At 44.6% G+C, this 21,341-nt stretch overlaps 1 pseudogene; it reads right to left on the reverse strand.

Annotated features, from left to right (window-relative positions):
- Nucleotides 1–15,534: 15,534 nt before the first annotated feature.
- Nucleotides 15,535–21,341, reverse strand: part of LOC115135129 (CMP-N-acetylneuraminate-beta-galactosamide-alpha-2,3-sialyltransferase 2-like) — a 42,325-nt pseudogene continuing 36,518 nt past the window's right edge.

Here is a 21,341-nt window from a genome sequence, read left to right on the forward strand (position 1 = left end):
GGTCCGACAGATAAGAAATGTCTGGGAGACGTTCCAGGCCTGATGAACAATGGGCTCTTGTGAGAATCAGAGAGAGGGTGTAACTGATGACGTCATTTTATGTTCACTTCCTTTAAAATGTAATGTTCTTTGTATTTTGGGTCAGTACTCATCATTGAGAATAAATAGGGGAAGATAACATATTTTGAGCCAACAGGGCAGGGAAGAAATTGAGGTATTTTTGTTTGATTTTAACACCCGTGTACAGGAGTGTCAAAAGATGGGGGACATTACCTGTGTAATGGGGGAGGGTGTCCGTATGGGGATTACATGATAACCAATTTGGGACAGTTCTGGGACTGGAGAAGAGGATATCCTTATGGCATAGGGAATCCCACAAAGGTGGATAGGTTTTCCATGATATGGGGGAAACCTGGGAGTACTGTTGAACTTTGTAAAGGTGATGAAATCCTACTAACCATCAAAACTATTAAGCTCTCTGATGCAGGCACTTACATCCCCGGACTACAAAGGACGAGGACAGACATGATGGGTGTGTTTTCTATTAAGGTACTGCCAAGACCAGAGGTAACCGGACACACTCCTCTACCACCACTGTGTTAAAAATACCATTCAGGTAATTAATGTTAGAGACTATTCGGCTATTGATCAATTAGGCATTGAGACTGGTTTTGATGGTAGGGACAATTTGTGGTTGTAGAAGAAAGGACTGCATTATTTGTAGTCATGCTAGACCTGTTCTGGCTACACATCCATTTGCTGTAGGAGAATGAGAGGGGTGGTTGTGTATTCTGAGAAGTTGTTACCAGGTTAAGCCCAAGGAGTCTGTTCTCTTGGCCTGGTTTGGTAAGTACACTGATATGATGGTTACTGGATTTCTGACCCTAATTCTTGTATTATTTGTTATTGATGTCATGTGCTGCTTGCATCATACCGTGTTATTAGAAGTCTGTTACAGATGCGTTGAAGGCTTCAGGCATGATGCCTTTGCTTGATGCTCCAGTTGGAGAGGCTGAGGTGAAGCATGCCTTGAGGGAAGGATAAGACTGACTGAGGATGACCCATGTATGTTTGTTCTACCTGTCGTGAAGGGTGGCATGGGGCCCACCTGGTGCTGGATAAGAATAGCTGAGAGGACCAGATGGGTTATAAGAATGCTTTGTTCTGCTTTACTCTGTTTTACAGGACCAAAGTTTTATTCCACACTTTGCAGCACATTAAATCCATGTTATTGTCAGATAGAATACTGAGGGTCCCCAAGGAGAGGGCTTGTTAGTGTAGGAAGGATTTTTAATATGGTTAGCATTTATTAGATTATAAGTTTTTAAATAGTATTATATTTAACAGGAATATAGGACATCTATGAGGAGTTAGGATTATTGTTAGGATTAAGGAATTTGGAGAAAAGCAGCTCATAGACATGTTTCTTTTCTCTAAAAGAGGGTCCATGGGTTTGGATGGAGCCAAACAGTGAGACATGAGTAACATAGCTATAGGCAGACAGAGGAACCATCCCCCGCACTGCAGAGACCTTGAAGGTTGGAGAGCAGAGAAGTTTTACAGGGGGGCCAGGACGAGCAAAGATAGCATAATGGGTGGATAGAGTTGCTGGGTGGAGACAGGGGTGAGAGTTGGACATGTGGAAAATGAAAGGGACACTCCTAAATGGAATTTCAGACATAAGGATAATTCACTAAATCTTATCTAAGTCATTGTATAAGAATAAGGCAAGGTTGTTACCTGGGCAGAGCCAGGTAACAAAGGGGGGATGGGTAAATAGTGTTCTAGAATAGGATGTGACCTACGGGATAATTAACTAATAAAAAATAAAAAAAATGTTAATTGGTTTGACGAATAAGAAACTATTTATAGCGACAATGGTTCCCATTTTTCTAATCAAGTAATTGATCATATAGGTCAGAAATTGGATATAAATATGAAGAAACGTTGTTCTTATCACCCCCAAAGCGCTGGCCTTATCGAGAACATGAATCGATCGGTAAAAGGTCGATTAAGGAAAACACACCTAAGTACTGGAATGAACTGGGTAAAATTCCTGCCCATAGTGTTAATGACTATTAGAATAACCCCTGATAGGGAGGGGCTATCTCCATTTGAGAAGGTTTTTGGTAGACCCTATAGAATGCCCCAATTAGGGCGATTGGAGGAAGCAAATGTAGAAATAGAAAGCAGTATGGTGGAACACATGAGGAGGTTGTTCATTAATCAAACACGTATGTCAAAAGTTTTATGCCCAGCAGGAGAACTACAGAGGGAGGTGGCACACGAGATTCAACCAGGAGACTGGATCTGGGTCCAATCGCTAAAGAGAAAAAACTGGAAACAGCCTCGGTGGGAGGGACCATTCCAAGTACTACTGGTGACTGCCTTCGCTGTGAGAATAGCCGAAAGAGCTACCTGGGTGCATATCACACATTGTAAGAGGGTGAGTCACACAGCACTGTCGGACGTTCGCAGGAGTTGGAGAGGAACCGTGACCCATATGGAACGGGGGTCAAACTCCTTCTGAAGATTCCCTATACCTGACCTTTCCCCAGCTGTGAGCGTTCATAGAAGTGAAGTGATGGCTTGACCTCTGGCTGTTGATATGTTCTCGGGGAGAGGGTGGGGCTTCACGTGTGCACTGACCGTCCTGAGCTGTTTTATTGTGGGGGCCATATTCCTGGTTCACCATGGTCCCCCGGAAAGTGCCAAAGAGCCAAATTTGACTCATGTGCTAGATGAGGGAAATGGGATGTTACCTAAGATTCTCAAAAGGTCACTGAAACAAAATAGTAAGGAAGTGAGGGTGGAATTGGGCAAGGATCTCTCAGTAGAATTTTGTGTAGACCAATTGGGGTCATTCACCCCTTGGCAGTCTAGAGCCATGGGACTCTATGGGAAGTATTTGTGTAAATCACCGTGTAAGTCGTGGAGCCAGGTCATAGCTCACACTGAAAGGGATGGCTACGTAAACCCATACACTCAATTTGGGACCAGGTGGAGTATAGTAAGGGTTGGCGTTTTGGACTGTGTTCCCGAGCAAAGGAAGTATTGTATAAAGGTGCGAACTAACATTAAGGCGGTCAATACTCAGGACCTCGGTTATAGTATGTGGGCTTCGACCAGTTAAGTTATAGAGGTGGAGACTGGGTTTGGGGAGTCCAACTTATGGTTGGAATGGATTCAATATACGGCCAGATCAGTGGCTAAAGAAGAATGTTATGTCTGTGCGAACGCTAAACCCCAGTTAACAACTATCCCTATCCCACTGAACGGAATTAATTCCCCTAAGGGAATGGCATGTATGGTAAAGCTGTTCATGAAAGCAGGAATGCCAGATAATGACAGTTGTAAAATGGGCCAGTGACGCCATCTGGTGGTTGTGCGGGGGAATGAGTTTGACTGATTGGACTGGTTAGGAATGCATTTTACACTCATACAACAACAACATTTACATTTACATTTAAGTCATTTAGCAGACGCTCTTATCCAGAGCGACTTACAAATTGGTGCGTTCACCTTAAGACATCCAGTGGAACAGCCACTTTACAATAGTGCATCTAAATATTTTAAGGGGGGGTGAGAAGGATTACTTTATCCTATCCTAGGTATTCCTGAAAGAGGTGGGGTTTCAGGTGTCTCCGGAAGGTGGTGATTGACTCCGCTGTCCTGGCGTCGTGAGGGAGTTTGTTCCACCATTGGGGGGCCAGAGCAGCGAACAGTTTTGACTGGGCTGCGCAGGAACTGTACTTCCTCAGTGGTAGGGAGGCGAGCAGGCCAGAGGTGGATGAACGCAGTGCCCTTGTTTGGGTGTAGGGCCTGATCAGAGCCTGGAGGTACTGAGGTGCCGTTCCCCTCACAGCTCCGTAGGCAAGCACCATGGTCTTGTAGCGGATGCGAGCTTCAACTGGAAGCCAGTGGAGAGAGCGGAGGAGCGGGGTGACGTGAGAGAACTTGGGAAGGTTGAACACCAGACGGGCTGCGGCGTTCTGGATGAGTTGTAGGGTTTAATGGCACAGGCAGGGAGCCCAGCCAACAGCGAGTTGCAGTAATCCAGACGGGAGATGACAAGTGCCTGGATTAGGACCTGCGCTGCTTCCTGTGTGAGGCAGGGTCGTACTCTGCGGATGTTGTAGAGCATGAACCTACAAGAACGGGCCACCGCCTTGATGTTAGTTGAGAACGACAGGGTGTTGTCCAGGATCACGCCAAGGTTCTTAGCGCTCTGGGAGGAGGACACAATGGAGTTGTCAACCGTGATGGCGAGATCATGGAATGGGCAGTCCTTCCCGGGAGGAAGAGCAGCTCCGTCTTGCCGAGGTTCAGCTTGAGGTGGTGATCCGTCATCCACACTGATATGTCTGCCAGACATGCAGAGATGCGATTCGCCACCTGGTCATCAGAAGGGGAAAGGAGAAGATTAATTGTGTGTCGTCTGCATAGCAATGATAGGAGAGACCATGTGAGGTTATGACAGAGCCAAGTGACTTGGTGTATAGCGAGAATAGGAGAGGGCCTAGAACAGAGCCCTGGGGACGCCAGTGGTGAGAGCGCGTGGTGAGGAGACAGATTCTCGCCACGCCACCTGGTAGGAGCGACCTGTCAGGTAGGACGCAATCCAAGCGTGGGCCGCGCCGGAGATGCCCAACTCGGAGAGGGTGGAGAGGAGGATCTGATGGTTCACAGTATCGAAGGCAGCCGATAGGTCTAGAAGGATGAGAGCAGAGGAGAGAGAGTTAGCTTTAGCAGTGCGGAGGGCCTCCGTGATACAGAGAAGAGCAGTGTCAGTTGAATGACTAGTCTTGAAACCTGACTGATTTGGATCAAGAAGGTCATTCTGAGAGAGATAGCGGGAGAGCTGGCCAAGGACGGCACGTTCAAGAGTTTTGGAGAGAAAAGAAAGAAGGGATACTGGTCTGTAGTTGTTGACATCGGAGGGATCGAGTGTAGGTTTTTTCAGAAGGGTGCAACTCTCGCTCTCTTGAAGACAGAAGGGACGTAGCCAGCGGTCAGGGATGAGTTGATGAGCGAGGTGAGGTAAGGGAGAAGGTCTCCGGAAATGGTCTGGAGAAGAGAGGAGGGAATAGGGTCAAGCGGGCAGGTTGTTGGGCGGCCGGCCGTCACAAGACGCGAGATTTCATCTGGAGAGAGAGGGAGAAAGAGGTCAGAGCACAGGGTAGGGCAGTGTGAGCAGAACCAGCGGTGTCGTTTGACTTAGCAAACGAGGATCGGATGTCGTCGACCTTCTTTTCAAAATGGTTGACGAAGTCATCTGCAGAGAGGGAGGAGGGGGAGGGGAGGAGGATTCAGGAGGGAGGAGAAGGTGGCAAAGAGCTTCCTAGGGTTAGAGGCAGATGCTTGGAATTTAGAGTGGTAGAAAGTGGCTTTAGCAGCAGAGACAGAAGAGGAAAATGTAGAGAGGAGGGAGTGAAAGGATGCCAGGTCCGCAGGGAGGTGAGTTTTCCTCCATTTCCGCTCGGCTGCCCGGAGCCCTGTTCTGTGAGCTCGCAATGAGTCGTCGAGCCACGGAGCAGGAGGGGAGGACCGAGCCGGCCTGGAGGATAGGGGACATAGAGAATCAAGGGATGCAGAAAGGGAGGAGAGGAGGGTTGAGGAGGCAGAATCAGGAGATAGGTTGGAGAAGGTTTGAGCAGAGGGAAGAGATGATAGGATGGAAGAGGAGAGAGTAGCGGGGGGAGAGAGAGCGAAGATTGGGACGGCGCGATACCATCCGAGTAGGGGCAGTGTGGGAAGTGTTGGATGAGAGCAAGAGGGAAAAGGATACAAGGTAGTGGTCGGAGACTTGGAGGGGAGTTGCAGTGAGGTTAGTGGAAGAACAGCATCTAGTAAAGATGAGGTCGAGCGTATTGCCTGCCTTGTGAGTAGAGGGGAAGGTGAGAGGGTGAGGTCAAAAGAGGAGAGGAGTGGAAAGAAGGAGGCAGAGAGGAATGAGTCAAAGGTAGACGTGGGGAGGTTAAAGTCGCCCAGAACTGTGAGAGGTGAGCCGTCCTCAGGAAAGGAGCTTATCAAGGCATCAAGCTCATTGATGAACTCTCCGAGGAACCTGGAGGCGATAAATGATAAGGATGTTAAGCTTGAAAGGGCTGGTAACTGTGACAGCATGGAATTCAAAGGAGGCGATAGACAGATGGGTAAGGGGAGAAAGAGAGAATGACCACTTGGGAGAGATGAGGATCCCGGTGCCACCACCCCGCTGACCAGAAGCTCTCGGGGTGTGCGAGAACACGTGGGCGGACGAAGAGAGAGCAGTAGGAGTAGCAGTGTTATCTGTGGTGATCCATGTTTCCGTCAGTGCCAAGAAGTCGAGAGACTGGAGGGAGGCATAGGCTGAGATGAACTCTGCCTTGTTGGCCGCAGATCGGCAGTTCCAGAGGCTACCGGAGACCTGGAACTCCACGTGGGTCGTGCGCGCTGGGACCACCAGATTAGAGTGGCCGCGGCCACGCGGTGTGGAGCGTTTGTATGGTCTGTGCAGAGAGGAGAGAACAGGGATAGACAGACACATAGTTGACAGGCTACAGAAGAGGCTACGCTAATGCAAAGGAGATTGGAATGACAAGTGGACTACACGTCTCGAATGTTCAGAAAGTTAAGCTTACGTAGCAGGAATCTTATTGACTAAAATAATTCAAATGATACAGTACTGCTGAAGTAGGCTAGCTGGCAGTGGCTGCGTTGTTGTTGTTCTATCTCTCTATAGTGCTGTTTCTTGTATTATGGTCTCTTGTTTCTTTAGAGGTTTCACTTTGTTGTCCTTTTTCTTTTCCTTTTTCTTCTGTCCTTATTTTGTCTTCCTTTCTTCTGTTAACTAGATATTTTTTAACAAGACATGAAGTTAGCCAAACGAGAGAAAAGAGATGCTCCATCTGGGTCTTTTGACGACAGAGTATATATTGATAACATTGGGGTTCCACGAGGGGTGCCAGATGAGTTCAAGGCAAGAAATCAGATACTAGCAGGATTAGAGTCAAGTATTTTTTGGTGGTCTACTCTCAATAAGAATGTAGACTGGATTAATTATATTTATTGTAATCAACAGCGCTTTATCAATTATTCCAGAGATGCGATTAAAGGGTTTGTAGAACAGACTGAAGCAATCAGCTGGAAGACCTGACAGAATAGAATTGCATTAGATAAAAGGAGAAAGTGGGCGTGGTAATCAGGACCGTGTCTTACATCCCAGGTAGCACAGCTCCGGACGAATCAGTGCCCGAAGCCTCAGCTGTTTTGACCACCCTGGCTCACAGATTGGCAGAAACTCTGGGGTGGATACTTCTCTGAACTAAATTGGGTAGACAGTATTTATGGAAAAATGTGCTGTTATGGGCCACTTTAACCGGTGTGACTGTGTTAGTCTTGTACGTACGTGGTTGATTGCGTGTATGTATGAAAGTTATTGTTTCCAGGACTCTGGAGAGATCAATGACACTACAGATTCCAGATTCCAGGTTCTGACCCATGGAGGACTGAAGGCATGTCTACAGAGGAAGTGGACGAATCCGGATCTGTCATTTGTGGGGAATTTATGTTTGATGAGAATAGTGTTGAGATGTAGGGGAATTGGATTGTAATTTGTTTCAATGATTAAACTGTTTTTTAATAAAGATTGTAAAAAGAAAAAAGATCCTGAAAGAGGAGTTATGATTCTGATGCAGGTTTAAAAACAGTTGGAGTTAAGGTTAGAATTGATTAATGAAATGTGGAGAGTTGGATAAACATTTATAATTGATTTGTTGATTATTTGTCTATTCATATGATAATCTGATAAACCTCTATAAAAAGGTTAATTAAGTTCGTTTATACTTTCATTTTTTATGATTAAATAAAACTAGATGTAGAATTGAATGTATAATATTTGATCAAAGGGAGGATTGATAGAGGAAAATATAGTTTAGATAATCAATTATGTATACATTAATGATTAGAACCATTCATGCTAATACTTATGTTATGATTTGAAAAGTATGGGTTCTTAATTGTACTGTTACTGAAAATGTAAGCAGAAATGAATTGTGTCTGTGTCTCCTGGGAAAGGGATAAGATCGTTTTTCAAACTGATGAGAATGTTTTGGTTGGATTCCATTAGGGGAGAGGAGTTTATCCTTTAGGCAGGTTGAAATGTAGAGTTAATGTGGGAGCGAGGCTGTGGCGGTCCGACAGATAAGAAATGTCTGGGAGACGTTCCAGGCCTGATGAACAATGGGCTCTTGTGAGAATCAGAGAGAGGGTGTAACTGATGACGTCATTTTATGTTCACTTCCTTTAAAATGTAATGTTCTTTGTATTTTGGGTCAGTACTCATCAAGAATAAATGCTGAACTTGTTTTTAAGACTGGTCTCGTGCTAATTCATGCAAATGATAAACTTACAACTTATCATGAATTAGAAATGAGTGTGAATTTAATTGGTTTTGGCAATTAAACATAATCAGCTATTGAAATGCTAGCTATTAAAATTAGATCCAACAATTACATCAAGGGCTTAGAAATCCAGGGGATAAAAACAAAAGTGTTAATGTTTTTAATAGCTAGTTTATTCTTAAATCTGTAATCTGGATCCCAGCACAGTCTCATTGAAGATCTTGATCACTTTTCTAGCCTCTCTGGATTAAAACCTAATTATGACACGTGTACCATGTTACGTATTGGATTGTTAAAAAATACAATGTTTACACTACCTTATAGTTTACCAATCAAATGGGGGGGGGGATGGTGAAGTAGACATACTTGATCTTCACATCTCAAAAAATATAAATTAACTTACCACAATTAATTTCAATAGAAAGTTTGCAAAAATAGGTAAGATTCTGCACCCACGGAGAGGTAAATACTTGTCTATTTATGGAAAATCACATTGATTAACTCTATGGTCCTATCACAGTTTACGTACTTACTAATGGCAGGCTATGGCTCTATGGCTCTATGACTTGTTTTTTAAAAATCATATGAGCAAAAAATATTTTACTTTATTTGGAATGCTAAGCCAGACAAAATTAAATGTCAAATCAAATTTTATTTGTCACATTCACATGGTTAGTAGATGTTAATGCGAGTGTAGCGAAATGCTTGTGCTTCTAGATCCGACAATGCAGTAATAACCAACGAGTAATCTAACGTAACAATTTCACAACAACTACCTTATACACACACACACATGTGTGAAGGGATGAAGAATATGTACATAAAGATATATGAATGAGTGATGGTACAGAACGGCTTAGGCAAGATGCAGTAGATGGTATCTGTCAGGACCCGGTTATGAACCCGGGTCTCCGGTGTGAGAAACAAACAGTCACTTAGCAAACTGAGCCACGAAGTCGGCAGAACCCAGAAGATGAGGCAGACACAGCAGTACTTGAGACAGTGTTTTAATAAAGTAAAAGGAAAGTTTTTCAGGCAAAAATATAAATCCACAACGTCAAAATTCCAAGAGAACAAAGGTGATCCTCCAAGTCAAAAAGGTAAATCCACAAGGTGGTAGGTACAGCAGAAAAAAGCCTCAAAAGATAATCAAAAAATAAATAAACAAGAACAAAAACAGAGTACCACAAGATCGTCCAACTGGAGCAACAAATGTTCACAGCATCACTGGGTCTGGGTGCTAACATTCAAACACAGAGCAAAGAACTGAGGAAAACTAAGGGTTTAAATACAATCAAGGGAAACGAGGCACAGGTGCAAATAATAACTGGGAACAAGGTCAAAAAAGCACAATGGCGGCATCTAGTGACTAAAACCGGAACAACCCTGTCCAAATCCTGACAGTATCGAGTACAGTATATACATATGAGATGAGTAATGTAGGGTATGTAAACATATACAAGTGGCATTGTTTAAAGTGGCTAGGGAAACATGTATTACATAAAGATGGCAAGATGCAGTAGATGGTATAGAGTACAGTATATACAGTGGGGCAAAAAAGTATTTAGTATTTAGTCAGCCACCAAATGTGCAAGTTCTCCCACTTAAAAAGAAAAAATCCAGAGGATTTTTAATTAATATATTTGCGAAATGATGGTGGAAAATAAGTATATGGTCAATAACAAAAGTTTATCTGAATACTTTGTCATATACCCTTTGTTGGCCTTGACAGAGGTCAAACGTCTTCATAAGGGTTTCACACACTGTTGCTGGTATTTTGGCCCATTCCTCCATGCAGATCTCCTCTAGAGCAGTGATGTTTTGGGGCTGTTGCTGGGCAACACAGACTTTCAACTCCCTCCAAAGATTTTCTATGGGGTTTAGATCTGGAGACTGGTTAGACCACTCCAGGACCTTGAAATGCTTCTTACAAAGCCACTCCTTCGTTGCCCGGGCGGTGTGTTTGGGATCATTGTCATGCTGAAAGACCCAGCCACGTTTCATCTTCAATGCCCTTGCTGATGGTAGGCTTTGTTACTTTGGTCCCAGCTCTCTGCAGGTCATTCACTAGGTCCCCCCGTGTGGTTCTGGGATTTTTGCTCACTGTTCTTATGATCATTTTGACCCCACGGGGTGAGATCTTGCGTGGAGCCCCAGATCAAGGGAGATTATCAGTGGTCTTGTATGTCTTCCATTTCCTAATAATTGCTCCCACAGTTGATTTCTTCAAACCAAGCTGCTTACCTCAGTCTTCCCAGCCTGATGCAGGTCTACAATTTTGTTTCTGGTGTCCTTTGACAGCTCTTTGGTATTGGCCATAGTGGAGTTTGGAGTGTGACTGTTTGAGGTTGTGGACAGGTGTATTTTGTAGTGATAACAAGTTCAAACAAGGTGCCATTAATACAGGTAACGAGTGGAGGACAGAGGAGCCTCTTATTAAAGAAGAAGTTACAGGTCTGTGAGAGCCAGAAATCTTGCTGGTTTGTAGGTGTTCAAATACTTATTTTCCACCATAATTTGCAAATAAATTCATTAAATATCCTACAATGTGATTTTCTGGATTTTTTTTCTCATTTTGTCTGTCATAGTTGAAGTGTACCTATGATGAAAATTTACAGGCCTCTCTCATCTTTTTAAGTGGGAGAACTTGCACAATTGGTGGCTGACTAAATACTTTTTTCCTCCACTGTACATATGAGATGAGTAGTAGGGTATGTAAACATTATATTAAGTGGCATTGTTTAATTAAAGTGGCTAGTGATACATTTTTTACATCAATTTTCCCAATATTAAAGTGGCTGGAGTTGAGTCAGTATGTTGGCAGCAGCCACTCAATGTTAGTGTTGGCTGTTTAACAGTCTGATGTCCTTGAGATAGAAGCTGTTTTTCAGCCTCTCGGTCCCAGTTTGGATGCACCTGTACTAACCTCACCTTCTGGATGGTATCGGTGTGAACAGGCAGTGATTCAGATGGTTGTTGTCCTTGATGATCTTTTTGGCCTTCCTGTGACATCGGATGCTGTTAGTGTCATGGAGGGCAGATAGTTTGCCCCCGGTGTGATGCGTTGTGCAGACCGCACCACCCTTTGGAGAGCCTTGCGGTTGAGGGCGGTGCAGTTGCCATGCCAGGCTGTGATACAGCTCGACAGGATGCTCTCGATTGTGCATCTGTAAGAGTTTGTCAAGGTTTTGGGGGAAAAGCCTAATTTTTTCAGCCTCCTGAGGTTGAAGAGACGCTGTTGCACCTTCTTCACAACACTGTCTGTGTGGGTGGAACATTTCAGTTTGTCTGTGATGTGAACGCCACCTTCCACCTTCTCCACTGCTCTCCTTTCGATGTGAATAGGGGGGTGCTCCCTCTGCTGTTTCCTAAAGTCCACGATCATCTCCTGTGTTTTGTTGATGATGAGTGAGAGGTTATTTTCCCTACACCACACTCCGAGTGCCCTCACTTCCTCCCTGTAGACTGTCTCGTTGTTGTTGGTAATCAAGCCCACTACTGTTGTGTCGTCTGCAAACTTGATGATTGAGTTGGAGGCGTGCATGGCCACGCAGTCGTTGGTTAACAGGGAGTACAGGAGGGGGCTGAGCACCCACCCTTGTGGGGCCCCAGTGTTGAGTGTCAGCGAAATGGAGGTGTTGTTTCTTACCTTCACCACCTGGGAGCGGCCCGTTAGAAAGTCCAGGACCCAATTGCACAGGGCGGGGTTGAGACCCAGGGCCTCCAGCTTGATGATGAGCTTGGAGGGTACTATGGTGTTAAATGTTTAGCTGTAGTCAATGAACAGCATTCTTACATAGGTATTCCTCTTGTCCAGATTGGATTGGGCATTGTGCAGTGTGATGGCGATTGCATCATTTGTGGACCTGTTGGGGCGATATGCAAACTGTAGTGGGTCTAGCGTAGCCGGTAAGGTAGAGCTGATATGACCCTTGACTAGTCTCTCAAAGCTGTTAATGATCACAGAAGTGACTGCTATGAGGCGATAGTCATTTAGTTCAGTTATCTTCGTCTTCTTGGGTACAGGAACAATGGTGGCCATCTTGAAGCATGTGGGGACAGCAGACTGGGATAGGGAGTGATTGAATATGTCCGTAAACACACGAAGTCCGCAAGTTGTGACTGGAAATGACGTATCTACACACACACCTCTACACAATCACTCAATGCCTGTGTATGAAAGAGAGTGAAGAGCTCTGAGAAAAAAGGACCCTTGTATCCTGGGGTTGGACTTTCTTAGGAGCACAGACTGCCAGTTAGACTTAAATGGGGGCACACTGAGCTTCCAGGGAAGGCCGGCAGTCACCATAGCCCCCCCCCCCCCAATGTCACATTCACACAACCCAACAACTCCCTCACGCCAACAGTTAAAGCAGCAGAGACTCATAGGCCCCTTTGTCACCTACGGCTGTGTGTTACATTCCCCCAGTTACCTCCATAACACATCCCTCCGCTAGCCCAGATGGGAGAGGACACTGTCTGCAGTGAGGGAGATAAGGGGGAGGAACTGTGTTGGTCTTGACCCCGAGCAGCAGAAACGGGGGGAGGGGGCGCTGGAGAGGCTGGCTGCCGCAGGCCTGAAGCTCTACCCACAAGAAGTGCCATTTCATGAGGAGAGGAGTTTCCTTCTTGGGCCATTATGTGGGGAGGAGGGTATCAGCACCATAGAGGACAAAGTTGTCCGAGGCCCCCCTGACCTCACCTTTATCCTGGTCACAGACGCAAGCAATGTGGGCATGGGTGGGGTGCTGGCCCAAGTGGGGCCAGAGGGGAAGAGAGTGGTGGCGAACTATAGCAAAACATTTGACAAACATGAGCGCCGCTACTGTGTCACCCGGTAGGAGCTCTTGGCTGTTGTGGCTTCCATCAAACACTTCAAGTACTACCTGGGTGGCCTGCCCTTTACTGTAAGGACTGACCACTCTGCTCTCCAGTGGCTCATGTCTTTGAAAGAGCCAGACGGGCAGGTTGCACGCTGGTTTGAGGACTTCACAGTCATCCACAGTCAGCACAGTCATACGACTTCACAGTGGTGCACAGGGCAGAGGCACGCCACTCCAATGTCATGACCCGTCGACCCTGTACTGCAGACGGGTGCCACCACTGTGAGCGGAAAGAGGCCATGAGAGAGAGCTGTGTGCTGAGGAGGGGGTCTGGGCCACAGTGTGTCAGTCGAGAGGGCCTGTCTGCTATCAGAGGCAGACTGTCGACGTGGCTGAATCAGGGCAGCAGCAGGGACGGGACATAGACTTACAGCCAGTGCTACAGTGGGTAAGAGGCACAGCTGAGACCACCGTGGGAAGAGGTGGCAGCCCCGTGGCAGCTCTCTCACTCGCAACCAAAGGGTTGAGGTCAAGTTTGAGAGACTGCGGCTGGCTTATGGCGTGCTACAGCGGACATGGAAGGAACCAGCTATGGGAGAGGTGAGGTGGCTGGTGGTGGTACCTAAAAGCTCTGCGGGAGGCTGTGCTCCAGGGCACTCATGGGGGGGTGGGGACTGGACACTTTAGGATCACAAAACCCTCCGCCAGGGCTTTTACTGGGGCAGCACAAGAGGGACGTGTCCAGGCCGTTCTCATGCTCAGCTCTAACAGTTCCCAGTTAGGGCTCCCATGGAGAGGGTGGGAGTGAATGTGGTTGGGCCATTCCCCACCACACCACTTTGAGTCAAGCGTGTTTTCCACCATGTGTGAGAGGCTGGGTATGCACAAGACCCGCACTACTTCTCTCCATCCTCAAAGTGATGGCCTTGTGGAGCGATTCAACAAAACGCTTGGACAGCAGCTTTCCATCGTCTCTGCCAAACACCAGCGTGACTGGGACAAGTACCTGCCCAAGGTCCTCATGGCATGCCGCTCCGCTGTCCAAGATTCCACCTACTGCATGCCTGCCCTCATGCTGGGGAGAGAAATCCGCACCCCTGCAGAGATGGTGTTTGATCGGCCCCTGGGTATAGATAGATATGCCCGGAGACTCCAGGACTGCCTGGAGATAGCCCACATCTTCGACAGAGAGCAGCTGGTGAATGCAGGTGTGAGGCAGAAGAGGTACTATAACATGCACATCTGGGGTAGGCACTTTGTGGCTGGGGAGCTGGTCTGGGAAAGGGAGATACCCCAAGTTGGACAGCCACTTGGTGGGGCCCTGCAGCATCCTGGAGAGGTTAGGGAAGGTTGTGTACTGGGTGCAGGGTCCGACATGTCAGTCGACCTGCTATCTGCCAACCACGTGAATGCCTGGAGTGTTCCGATTCGGGGCATCCTTGTGGTTGGTGGTGTGGTGTGGGGGGGGGGTGGAGCACTGCAAGTTTAAGAACATGCTTAGCCATTGTTCTCTCTCTTTACGTCTGGTCATAACAAGAGATGGGTCACCGTTGTTTGATACTGTTTTCCTTGGTTTATTTGGGGTGGGCTACGGCCAAACAAGCAGCCTGTGTTGAGTTTGGTTAATAAACTGGGAATTTGTAAACACAATCCTCTGTCCGGACATTTGTTCATTTATGATCTAGCCAGGTCATTACAATATAATCTGTGTCTGGAATAAATCCATTCAGTAGTATCCAGACATGCATTAGGCTATTTATTGATCATTTGATAATTTTGGTGATAATTGAATAGGACTAAGTATGTAAATTATGTGCATTTTCATCTGTCGGAGTCGTTTACCTTTGAACAATGTGTATGAATCTGAAGGACCATAACGATGCTCTCTGACTGGTTGCCCAGTAATGTGCACTTGAGATCCACTCTATAGCGCCATTGAAATTTAAAGGCAATGTTCCTGTTGTCGCGTAGACCACATTCACAGTAAATGCTGCACAGTAAATGCTGTGGGAAAAGTCCCACACAGATGTAGATGTAGGGGGTAAATGCTGTCAGCTCAATTGGAAATTACCTTAAATTTCAAAGAGCAATAACACGGATCTTTAGCAGTACGGATTGAATCTAGCCCTTTCCTATTGGTTGTCACTCTTTGTTGCTGCTGAAAAATCATGCTGAAGAGGAAATGTACAAACAAATAATGGTTGTTGCTAAGGCACAGTTAATAATGCGCAGATCCTACTGCCTGCATTGGAGAAATATACTTGGTGGTGGCCAGGATTTTGACCCTTCAGTTCAAGAATGTTTCAGAAATAAAGGGAGGCAGTGTGTTGATTGGTAATTATGTTTTTATTAAACATGAACAAGAATAACACCACAGCTTGATTATAGTCAACCACACACAAACAAAATTCAACCATATGTCCTCACAAATTCAACTTTCTTTCACTCACACACAGATACACACATACATTTGGGATTTCAAATACAAATGCATTAGAAATTGTCAATGTGGACAATAAAATGTAAAGTATGAAAGTGCATTGAGCAATAAGGACGATAACTACTCAAAATAATACGTACAGTATGCTCATGTCACATTTGCTTCATAAGGTAAGGTTTATTTAAAGTCAGTGTTCAGTATTCCTATATTTCAATGTGTTTTTCCATGTCGAAGTCTTTGGGGTCACACCATGGTCCAAGAGTAAAATATTTTAAATATAATTATACCACACTGTTTTAAAATTATTCATTTGTATTTTAGTATATGTATTTATTAAGGATCCTCATTTTATAATTACGAAAAATAACAAACCACTCATTTCCAGCCTTGAGAACATACAAAACAACAAGTCCATCTCGGAAATAGATGTAACAGCAATCAACCACATACATAGCTATCTTTACCTAATCTCAGGCATTTGTTTGCGCAAACCAGTAGACAAATAATGAGATCACTTTGAACTGTTGTGTGGGAACAGTTTAACATGATTCACCCCACAGACACATACACATGGATTTTGTACTCTTCCTGGTGTCCAGCAACACTAAGGCAGTTATGTATAACTTCAAATATTACATTATATTATATTTCAAAACACTTTTCACAACACATTAAGTGTGTTCCCTCAGGCCAATACTCTACCACATATCTACAATACAAAATCCATGTGTGTGTAGTGGAGTGCGTGGTGAATCATGTTAAACTGTGCGGGGTGCATCATGTTAAACTGTTCGAGATGTAGATTACATCTAGCATTCCAGTGTTTGAACGTATAAACAACGCATGGAACTGATGCAGACAATCTATCTGCAATATTAAAGCTAATCCTCCCCCCCAGGCTCAAGATTTATATTCTTTGGAATACAACACGAGTGAAGTTTCCATAGTTTAAAGCGCGTGTTATTAGATAAAATGAGGGTCAACCTAATACTGGGCAACATACTGTAAATGTGTACATTACAGGAACTGATTATGAAAGCTGTAAAATAATATGGTATAGATTGACTACGAATGGCAGCTCAAAACGGTCTCTAAAAAGACATTAAACTGTAAAACTCCTTATTAAGGACAAAAGCGCTGTGTTTGCGAGAGTGCAAGAACCATATCTATGTATATTTCTCTTCTTTGTGGGGACATAAAAGGGCAATGTTTGAGTCACATTAATTCAAGCATTTTCACTGCAATGGAACCATAAGGATTGATTTAATGCTTTTTCTGTGGTTGTGGTTTAACCGTCAGTCAAAGGCCCTCGGGTTCTTGAAGGTTCCTTCAGTATAAGGCTAGTTCAGTGCAGCATGACGACATGTACAGAACAGGGAAGAAAGTACATTGACTTCAGAAAGTATTCATACCCCGTGACTTATTCCACATTGTGTTGTGTTACAGCCTGATTTTTTTTTAAATCTCACCAATCTACAAACAATACCCCATAATGACAAAGTGAAAACAGTTTTTTTGATATTTGTGCACATTTCTTAAACATAAAAAACAGATACCTTATATACATAAGTTTTTAGCCCCTTGGCTATGAGACTCGAAATTGAGCTCAGGTGCATCCTGTTTCCATTGGTCATCCTTGAGATGTTTCTACAACTTGATTGGAGGCCACCTGTCCACCTGTACATTCAATTGATTGGACATGATTCGGAAAGTCACACACCTGTCTATATAAGGTCTGACAGTTGACAGGGCATGTCAGAGCAAAAACAAGTCAGGATTGTGTCGAGGCACAGATCTGGGGAAGGGTAACAAAAAAATTCTACAGCATCGAAGGTCCCCAAGAACACAGTGACCACCATCATTCTTAAATGGAAGATGTTTGGAACCACCAAGACTCTTCATAGAGCTGGCCGTCTGGCCAAACTGAGCAATCGTGGGAGAAGGGCCTTGGTCAGGGAGGTGACCAAGAACCTGATGGTCACTCTGACAGAGCTCTAGTGTTCCTCTGTGGAGATGGGAGAACCTTCCAGAAGGACAACCATCTCTGCAGCACTCCACCAATCAGGCCTTTATGGTAGAGTGGCCAGACGGAAGCCACTCCTCAGTAAAAGGCATATGACAGCCCACTTGGAGTATGCCAAAAGGCACCTAAAGACTCTCAGACCATGAGAAACAAGATTCTCTGGTCTGATGAAACCTAGATTGAAATCTTTAGCCTAAATGCCAAGCGTCACATCTGGAAGAAAGCTGGCACTATCCCTACAGTGAAACATGGTTGTGGCAGCATCATGCTGTGGGGATGTTTTTCAGTGGCAGGGACTCATACTGGGACAAAAGTTCACCTTCCAACAGGACAAGGACACTAAGCACGCAGCCAAGACAATGCAAGAGGGGCTTTGGGACAAGTCTCTGAATGTCCTTGAGTGGCCCACTAGTCACATTCCCTACTGGGAAGCATGCTGTGGGGATTTTCTTTTTTCAGTGGCAGGGACTGGGAGAGTAGTCAGGATCAAGGTAAAGATGAACAGAGCAAAGTTCAGAGCAAAGTTGATGAAATCATGCTCCAGAGCACTCAGGACCTCAGACTGGGGTGAACATGACCCTACGCACACAGCCAAGAAGATGCAGGAGTGGCTTTGGGACAAGTCTCTGAATGTCCTTAAGTGGTCCAGCCAGAGCCCAGACTTGATCCCGATCGACCATATCTAGATAGACCATAAAATAGCTGTGCAGCAACGCTCCCCATCCAACAAGACAGAGCTTGAGAGGATCTGCAGATAAGAATGGGAGAAACACCCCATTAAAGGTGTGCCAAGCTTGTTGCGTCATACCAGAGAATAATCAATGCTGTAATCGATGCCAAAGTTGTTTCAACAAAATACTGAGTAAAGGGTCTGAATACGTAAATGTAATATTTCAGTTAATTTTTTTATAAATTTGATTTGTCATTATGGGGTATTGTGTGTAGATTGATGAGGGGGGGGGGAATAATACATTTTTTAATTAGGCGGTAACAAAATGTGGAAAAAGTCAAGGGGTCTGAATACTTCCCAAAGGCACTGTAAGTATTCACACCGTTTTACTATGAAACTCCAAATTGAGCTCAGGTGCATCCAGTGCATCCAATTTCTTTTCATCATCCTTGAGATGTCAATACAACTTGATTGAAGTCAACCTGTGGCCAATTCAGGATTTAGAAAGAAACACATCTGTCTATATAAGATCCCACAACTGTCTGTAGATCTCTGAGGCTGTAACACAACAAAATGTGGAATAAGTCAAGGGGTATGAATAGTTTCTGAAGGCAATGTACATGATTCAAGTTTTTGTTGTGATTTGAGGACTCCCGTTTGTGGTTTTGGTTGTTTGTGTTGCTCATAGGCACTAGTTGCAGAGAGCAGGGCACATATTTGACTGTCTCTGACCACCAGACCACTACACTCTAATGGCTTCATCCTGTACACACCACCCCTGCTCATTCTCATCTCCTGTGCAGCTTAATTTTGCCCTCTGTGTCAAGCTTTTGGATAACCTCCATCTCAAAATCAGCATGGTGGACTCCGGTTTTCCTAAACGCGCCGCCGTACTTGTTTTCCTCCCAGTAGTGATGCCAGTTCCCATGTTGATCGGCTCCATAGCCAAATACCGACACCTGTAGAGGCGTTAGCATTAGCATTACTAGTGTTATTAGCATTCTGTTTACTTTCAACCAGGCTTCTCATACCAAAGATACGGCTCTTGATATCAAAGGATACACACCTCATCGCAGATGTGCAGGGCAAATATTATGGCCAGCATGCCCGTGGATGGGTATCTGCCATGGCGCTCTGTCCACCGGTCGTGGGTGTACTTAAAGAATGCTGGATTTATCACCATTACCTGCAAACAAGAGGGTGATTAGCTGTAACGCAACACACAAAAAGCATTAATAATTAAATGTTTTCATCCAAAATTACAATAAAAAATAAAAAATAAATGTGTTTTTTCAGCTTTTTCTTTTGTTACATGTACAGTCCATGCTACACACATTTTACATAAATGGCATTTTGATTACATTTTTCACAGTAATTGCATTGCAAAAATCAAGTTATTTGATATTTTGATATACATAACATTTCTGTAGATAGATAGTAATTTTACATTGTAAATCATGTTTTCAGAATTTTGTACAATCATTTAAATTGAATAACACTAAGTTTTGAATCAAGTGTTGGTTTGTGTATCAGTTCATAAACCATGTGCCATGGAATTGGCACATCACAAACTCTTTCCAACTATTTTGCAACCTGTATGGCGCCGCAGTCAACATTTTGTCAAGTAAATGACAAGACTTACCTTATCCTTGTCAGCCTGTACTCGATCTTTCACCCTCATGTATGTCCTGAAGAAACATGAAAGGAAAACAACAATAAGATAGTTTTATTTATTTAACCAGGTGGGTCAGTTGAGAACAGTTCTCATTTACAATGCCAAACATTTGTCACGATTAAAACGGAACAGTAAAAATTGACACAACAAAGACAACTGTCACATACCTCATTTGCACATACTGTATATAGATTTTTCTACTGTATTATTGACTGTATGTTTGTTTATTCCATGTGTAACTCTGTGTTGTTGAACTGCTTTGCTTTATCTTGGCCAGGTCGCAGTTGCAAATGAGAACTTGTTCTCAACTATCCCACCTGGTTAAATAAAGGTGAAATAAAATGTAAATAATAAAAAAACATAAAAAAACAGACTAGGGCCTAGATTCAATCAGATCAAGTGTTAACCGGCGATAGCCTACATACTGTAGTGGAGGTGTGACTATGTTGGAGCTGTCAAATCTGTGAGCAGCTGGTCTTGATCATTGTCACGAAGCCACATCTATCCCACACACTTTAGAAGTCCAAAACGAGAAAGTGTAGACTATTTAGAAATAATGGCACTCAAAAAGAAAATCATTAAACTAAATAATGAGGATTTATATCAGCCTAGTCGAGGTGTAGATTACACCTCACATTCCAGTGATCGAACTTGTCAACAAGACTGCATGAATGTCAGCTTTGTGGATATGACAGCTCAGACACCACTATGTGGATGTCGGCTTAAGTGGATCTGATTGAATAGAGCCCTAAGCGTCAGTATAGAGACAAAGTAGAATCTCAATTCAACGGCTGGGTCTGGGTCTACAGTCAATCACGGACTACAAGAAGAAAACCAGCCCAGTCACGGACCAGGATGTCTTGCTCCCAGGCAGACTGAATAACTTTTTTGCCCGCTTTGAGGAAAATACAGTGCCACTGACACGGCCTGCAACGAAAACATGCGGACTCTCCTTCACTGCAGCCGAGGTGAGTAAAACATTTAAACGTGTTAACCCTCGCAAGGCTGCAGGCCCAGACGGCATTCCCAGCCGCGCCCTCAGAGCATGCGCAGACCAGCTGGCCGGTGTGTTTACGGACATATTCAATCAATCCCTATACCAGTCTGCTCTTCCCACATGCTTCAAGAGGGCCACCATTGTTCCTGTTCCCAAGAAAGCTAAGGTAACTGAGCTAAACGACTACCGCCCCGTAGCACTCACTTCCGTCATCATGAAGTGCTTTGAGAGACTAGTCAAGGACCATATCACCTCCACCCTACCTGACACCCTAGACCCACTCCAATTTGCTTACCGCCCAAATAGGTCCACAGACTATGCAATCTCAA

This window comes from Oncorhynchus nerka, linkage group LG2 (assembly GCF_034236695.1).
Source record: "Oncorhynchus nerka isolate Pitt River linkage group LG2, Oner_Uvic_2.0, whole genome shotgun sequence".
Taxonomy (NCBI): Eukaryota; Metazoa; Chordata; class Actinopteri; order Salmoniformes; family Salmonidae; genus Oncorhynchus; species Oncorhynchus nerka.